General features: G+C 45.0%; 1 long non-coding RNA gene across 5 annotated transcripts; it reads left to right on the top strand.

Annotated features, from left to right (window-relative positions):
• The first annotated feature begins 1,711 nt into the window (after positions 1–1,711).
• LOC119341013 lies at positions 1,712–5,009 on the top strand. Of its 5 annotated transcripts, none has more exons than XR_005164811.1 (6): positions 1,712–2,151; positions 2,236–2,321; positions 2,388–2,485; positions 2,600–2,902; positions 3,702–3,762; positions 4,627–5,009. It is a non-coding gene; the product is annotated as an uncharacterized LOC119341013 (long non-coding RNA). The 5 variants fall into 5 exon arrangements; XR_005164813.1 differs by having other exon boundaries at positions 1,713–2,151; positions 2,236–2,485; positions 2,600–2,681; positions 2,761–2,902; XR_005164812.1 differs by having other exon boundaries at positions 1,713–2,151; positions 2,236–2,485; positions 2,600–2,681; positions 2,748–2,902.
• The last annotated feature ends 2,401 nt before the right edge of the window (positions 5,010–7,410 follow it).

The raw sequence follows: 7,410 nt of genomic DNA, 5'->3' as shown, positions 1-7,410 counted from the left end.
ATCCCCCGGTATGATCTCCGGATTACCTCCGGGATTGTCTGCAGAATCTATTGTTAGATTTGCACGCATGCCGAATACTAACTGGTACATGCCATTACATTCTTTTCGATCAAGACAAGTATTACCAGATGAGGCCTTCTTGGACTCCACCATTCCGGCAACTGCGGCCCATAGCTGGGCTTTGCACTCCTCCAGCTCTTGAGACAACGGGGTATTCTTCTCCGTAAGAACCTATGCATACAATGATCCTTAAATCAGTTGTGCCAGCTGTTTCAAGTCCCAGGGGCTACTGATATACATAATTATCAGATTTTCTTACCCATATATCCTTTACATACTGGTCCGTGGCTCTAGCAAGACCATCTTGAGCAGCTCGGATGTATGCGTCTCCTGAGCTGAAGGCATTGAACGCCTCTTCGGAGAAATTAGGGTCGCGGAGTACGGCCCATCGACGCCTGTGATTCATGGAGCTCTCCACTTCAGAATTTGTAGCGGACATTCTATCCGCATCCTCTGTAGGAGGACCGTCCGGTGTTGTCCCCGCGTTAACCTCCGTCCCTGAGTCCGGCTGGTGGAGGCGTGGCCAGCAGGCTCTCTAGACACAGTCTGGCGAGCATTTTTTCTACCAGGAACCACGGACATTATTATATTTTAAAGACGATAATCACGGGGCAGGTTTTTAATCATACCTCTGCGACGGCGTCTCGATCCTGACCGCCTTCCTTTTAAGCCTATCTGGCTTCGGTGCCCCTTGTTGGCGAGTCACCGCGGGTTCGGCACAGCGCCCCGATGGCCTTCCCTGTAAGACACAATACAAGTGCGGTGGCTAAAGCGCAAAGAAGGTATCCTTCTCAGAAGTTGGGACTCCGGTTTTACTTACATGTGATGCAGGGAGTAGGCCAGGGTAATCAGCTATGATGGCCACCAAGGCACCATCACAGCTTAGCTGATAGAATGTCATGTCGACGAGCTCCACAAATACGTCCGGATCTTCTTCGAGTCCGGGGTTGAGGGCCTGGTCGGGGTCCTCTGGCTGTGGAGACGGCCTGTGGACCTCCCTCACAGCTTTTCGTAGTTCCTGCTAAGAATTAGGAAGGTAAATATTTGTGATGAAGAATGCGGGAATGACTGGAGTAAAAGATAGCAGCTCACCCAGCTTGAGGGGTTGTACATGGAAAATCCATCCCGTGGCTTAATACGGATAAACTCCTCTTCTTCTCCTTTGTACAAATCGGACAGTATTTTCGCCAGAGCGGTGGCGGAGTCCGGACCTTTACGACCGCAGTGGGTGGCATCGTCTTATCCATTGAAGTGCCACATGCGTTTCCACCGATACTGAAGTGGCTGCACCCCCCGCATTATACATATTGACATAACCTCGATTATTGTTAGTCCTGATTTGGCCAGCGTTTTTATCCTGCCCATCAGGTAAAGGACCTCTCTGTTATCTTCCTCCTGGGGGCTCCGGGGGTGCCAGTTGTGGCGTTTCTTCAACGGGGCATTAGCAAACTCAGGAAGGCCCGTCCGAATAGGGTCCGCAAGGGGGACGTCCTCCATATAAAACCACTCCGAAGGCCTGTCTTCGGATGTTTCTTCGGAGTACCGGACATGCACTACAAGAGAAACCCCCTACACCAACACATATTTAGCAACGGAGATGACATATGCGTTGGCAGGCCGTGTACTCAACGTCCCCCACCTCCCCACGAATGGTTAACCTCTTCCCTCTATCCACTTATTCCTTGATTATCTACACTTCTCCACATCACACAGCCAAACTTGTGGAAAAGGGGGGCAACACAACTTTATCTCCTTGCAGACCTCCCTAAAAAAAAATCTCACTGCGGGCCGCCACCACAAATCCTCAATCGATCTCACCTGATCCACTGCCGCCGCCACAAATCCTCCATCGTTCTCACCTGATTTCCCTGCACCGCCGTTGGCTTGGCGCACATCTAGGTTTCCCCACTTGATCCTTGGGTATGACGGTTCCCTCCCCCGGCATGTAGACCACGGCTGGACAAGAAATTGTCACGGTGCTGCTGGCCATGTCCATCGCCGGCACCATCGCGCTCTCCCTGGAAGCCCCGCTCCCCGCGCTCCATTTTGATAGTCACCGCAGGGAACGACTACAAGAGAAAGACGCACAAGGTTTCTTCTCCCCTTCTTCTGGGTTTTCTATTTGACTTTGTTGCCTTGGGCGTTCTTAATTCCTTCTATGGTGTGTGCGCGAAGGTGTCCGAGATGCGCCGGGGATGGGGAAGGTCATGCGTCGCTGCGCGGGAGGCAGCATCTACTCCGCTAGAAGAATGCTAAGCAAAGTAAGTGGCTCTGCAAGATGGTATATGCTTCTTCAGTTTACGCACATTTTTTCCTTCCTTTTTCAGCTAATCATAGTTCAGTTATGAGAAGTCAATAAGAATTCAGTACTGCCAGAACTGTCCACGGTCATGTAGTTTGGTTGGTGTCATGTTCGGAATGCCTGGTGAGATTTCCAGGACTTCATTTGAGTTGTGCCTTTCTTTGCACCATCTAGGTTCAGCCAAAATATAGCTTCTCCTTTGTACTCCTATGATCCTCACTAGATCTCATTGTGCAGGTTGGTATTACTTTGGCTGAACCTGGATGGTGCAAAGTCAGGCTTGCTTCTCTCAGTTTCCTATCTAGATCTCCATGTGCTGGTTGTTACTAGTTGTCTTGATTAATTTAGATAAATACCACTGTGTTTACCTCTTGTTGTTTGATAGGAATTTGGATCAGATGTCAATAGCGCAGGGGCAGGGGGGCTACTCGATGGGCCAAAAAAGCCGAGGTTTGGTTGCAGTTCCCAGATGCACAACAGTGGTGCGGCGACTCCCATATGCACAACGGTGGCGCGATGACTGCGAGATGTACAGAAGTGGTATGGCCGCTCCATAGTGATGGTTTGTAGTGCAGTACGGTCAGCTAAGCCATCTGCCCCATCCCATCCAATCCAATACCATAGCTCAGTCACCTAGGCTGATATGTCCGTTCATATTTCTAATGCCACATTAACACATCAATGATTAGTGGTTGGCATTTACTGTAGTTTTTGGCGAACCTCTATGGGTTTGTGTTTCTCGTATCTCTATTGATTTATACTTCTTGATAGGGTCTTAGTCATATTCATACAATACAATGCAATATGCAGCAGCTATAAGTTATACGGATATTACTAGTTGTAGTTGAAGCTATTAATTTTGTACTAGTATAGCTGTTCAGCCAAGTAGGAAAACTTAGATGCATGTACATATATGGAACTAACTATGCAGTATTCAAGTTTCCAGCAATTTTTCGTTGAAAAAACTAATCACTGTTGAAAAAGTAGCTTCCAATTTTGATAGTGATCTTTTACTGCAAACACTGAACCATCTCACTTGACAAAGTTTATCTATTAATTAAATATATTGGCAATACCAAAATGCATTAATTTCTCAGTATTTTAGATTATCTTGAGAGAGTTCAAATTCAGAGTAACATTTGGTCTAGAGACTTTGTGTGAGTAACGATTTTCTGTTGACTTCTCCATTCTAACCATGGAATTGGCTTATGGAGATCATAGTTTGTCTATGGAGAAAATTTAATGTCTGTATACATGCATTCAAAATATTGTTTTGTGGTCTTCTAAATTACCAATACATATGTTGTATCTTCAAGTTACATAAACTGGATTGTTTCAGGTAGTGATGACATTACGCGGTGACTGTGGACTGTGACGTCAAAGGACAAAACATGGTTCAGGTTTGCCGCTTGTATTTTACTACATTTAAGTGTAGTACATGAATGTATAATTGGAATATATAGATTTGAATTCACAGCATGTAAATCCTAGCACCACCACTGGTTCCATGTCAATATTCTTGGCACTTACACATGGAAGATCACTAGTGCCAAATAGGAATTTTTATGATGTAATTTGTAACTGTAGTTCTACCACCACAAAGGGAAATTGGACTACTAATTGCCATCCTGAATATTATTTCTTATCTACCATATACCTATATTTTTTCCCACCTAGTTTGTACAAAAAGAAAACTTTTCTTGCATGTGAAATTCTCATACTGCTTCTGCGAGATATGAGTCGTTACAACTAGATTAGGTAAAACAATTCATCAAATACTGTGTGTGTAAATTACATTCCCTCGCTTCCTATAAAACAATATTTGTATCAACATGATGAAAATTAATTATGGAATGAGGTGAGTTAGTTTAGTACCCTAATATCTACTTTGTGCTACAGATGTGTGATACTTTCCAAATCTAACTAGTCTAGGTTTTGCGAATATATCACACCATATTCACTCATGCTATCGCGGACTAGTCACATAAGTTATTCGATATCAATTAGATATGTAGTTTTTTTTGGTTAAAAAACTAATGAATTGTAGTTTTTCTTCCGTAGAGATGTACATGTAGAGTTGGTGCTACATTAGCAAAATCTGACCAGTTGATACGACCACTAAAAATGTTAAAAATTATTGGCCATGCAGCCGGATTAATTATTGCATGGCCTTCAACCTTTGTTTGTTGCTCTTCTAAATTTTGCTGCTCTATTAACCTTGTTTTCTACCATAAGTTACTGATCTCATTTCTTTATTTTTGTAGATTCATAAGATATTTTGACGATGCATGGCTTAGACGTTGATTGCATGGTCCAGAATGGTGCTGCATGATAGTCTTATCATCTGATTGCAAGGTCGAGAATGGTGTTGTTGCTGGATAGTTTTATCATCTGATTGCAAGGTCGAGAATGGTGTTGCTGCTATATAGTCTTATCATCTGATTGCAAGGTCGAGAATGGTGTTGCTGTTGGATAATCTTATGTTATGTTTTAGGATATCATTTCCAGTGTCAATGTTTCAAAACTTCTAATTTCGAATAGTTGAGAAAATGATTGAAAGGTCCAGAATTGGGCTAGTATTGTAATCTTTGGATCATGTTCTTTGTAATGCAACAGAGGAAATTAAATATATTAGACCTTTCTCATATATTGTGCCTCCTATGTACTATCCCTGTCGATCTTATTATTATCAATGGCTATATATAAAATACATGTTATATCCATTTGAATATCCTTTTGTGCAGTGGGCCCGCGACACATATGAACTGTTGTTAAGCTCTTACTAAATACGTTGCCATGTTCCAACGCTTATTCACATCGTTTACCAACGCATGTGTATATGTTGTTGTAGACCTTTGCAACGCCACCAACGGCAATGGATATTAATCCGTTGGTATAGACTCTAACAACGGTTATATAGCCATACCAACAACGCATCGATGCGTTGCTGAAGGGGAGTTCTTGTTGTAGTGAGGTATCCGGTTTCGGCGATACGCCATATTTCGGCTCCGCCCACTAGATATATTGACCCCTCCTGAGTGCGGGGTACGAGGCAGAATAGCCTCTTTCATAGCTCGAAATGAGCTTCGCGGCTCAGAAATAGCTCGCAAAGGGCGACGTAGCCTGTGATGTGTAGTATGGAGGCAGGAGTGAAGTTATGCAGCTGGAGGCCGTAGTACTCCAGGAGCCCGCGGAGAAATGGACGGATTGGAAATCTGAGGCCCCTCAGCAAGTAAGGGACAAGGCATACCCGCTCCCCCTGGATGGGTTGGGAAAACTCTCCGCTTGCTCCCCGCCATTGTAAGTGGCTAGTCCGGCTCGGACGGGGACCATATATGCAGGCGGGAGAAACCCCTGGGTCTGCAACTCTACCAATCGGTCGTGGGGGACAGAACACTTCTCCCAGTCACCTGGCTTAGCACTACGGGAGCGAGACGAGGAGCTGTGGCGGCCGGCCATGATGGGATGGCTTTTTTCGGGCGCGCTCTGATGGATACTTGCTAGGGGAAGATGGTATGATTTGGATCTGAGGATCCCCATCTCTTTAATAGAAGATTTACTAACATGGTTAGGTGGCAGATGTAAAAATGCCCCGATTTCTCGCATTCGCTCGACACGTGGATACTGCCATTATTAGGGTACAAAAGCCGAGGAGTGAAACAGTAATGGGAAGCCGGACACTGCTTGTTACAACAGGTACTCCAGAATTTTGGAGAAGAACCCGCCTTGCAATGCCGAAGACAATCTGCGCGCCGGACTCATCGTCATTGAAGTCTGGTTCAGAGGCTACTAAGGGAGTCCTGGATTAGGGGGTCCTCGGACAGCCGGACTATGTACTTGTGCCGAACTGTTGGACTATGAAGATACAAGATCGAAGACTTCGTCCCGTGTAGGGGTGGGACTCTCCTTTGCGTGGAAGGCAATCTTGGCGATTCAGATATGTAGATTTCCTTCTCTGTAATCGACTCTGTGTAACCCTAGGCCCCTCCGGTGTCTATATAAACTAGAGGGTTTAGTCCGTAGGACAACAACAATCATAATCATAGGCTAGTTTCTAGGGTTTAGCATCTACGATCTCGTGGTAGATCAACTCTTGTAATACTCATATCATCAAGATCAATCAAGCAGGAAATAGGGTATTACCTCCATCGAGAGGGCCCGAACTTGGGTAAACATTGTGTCCCACGCCTCCTGTTACCATTAGTCTTAGACGCACAGTTCGGGACCCCCTACCCGAGATCCGCCGGTTTTGACACCAACAGTGCCTGATTTCAAGCTACACCAAAGGAATCACACCATAAGGTTGTGAAGCATGTTCTTCGATATCTAGCTCACACACCAACACTTGGATTATGGGTATCCCAAGGGCTCTTCCTTTGATCTCATTGGATATTCAGACTCTGACTATGCTGGCAATCGGGTGGACCGCAAGTCAACATCAGGCACATGTCATTTCCTCGGACGATCCTTGGTATGTTGGTCCTCGAAGAAGCAGAACTGTGTATCACTCTCCACTACAGAAGCTGAGTACATTGCTGCTGGATCGTGCTGTGGTCAACTACTATGGATGAAGCAAACACGAAAGGACTATGGCATCAACATGAAGAATGTGCCTCTCTACTGCGACAATGAGAGCGCTATCAAGATTGCTCATAACCCAGTTCAGCACTCGAAGACAAAGCACATCCAGATTCGTCATCATTTTCTTCGTGATCATGTGTTGAAGGGCGGCATCTCCATCGATCATGAAAGCACTGAAGACCAGCTAGCCGATATCTTCACTAAGCCCTTGGAGGAGAAGAGATTTATCAAGTTGCGGTGTGAGCTAAATATCCTAGAATCTTCGAATGTTCTTTGAAAAGGACACACATCCTAACACTTATGCTGACTTGATGTCTTAGATGTGCAACACACGAAGTAACGTTTTTCTTCAATCAATGAAGACTAACCCTCTAAGTGTGAAGAAATTAATGAAGAAATTGATTCTCAGAATCCTACGAGAATTGTACGCGGTGTCTGAAATCAGCTTTCTTATACGGTGGGTTACG

Source organism: Triticum dicoccoides, chromosome 7B (assembly GCF_002162155.2).
Source record: "Triticum dicoccoides isolate Atlit2015 ecotype Zavitan chromosome 7B, WEW_v2.0, whole genome shotgun sequence".
Classification (NCBI taxonomy): Eukaryota; Viridiplantae; Streptophyta; class Magnoliopsida; order Poales; family Poaceae; genus Triticum; species Triticum dicoccoides.
The sequence above is the reverse complement of the archived record's forward strand: the minus strand, read 5'-3'. Positions and strand labels throughout refer to the sequence as shown.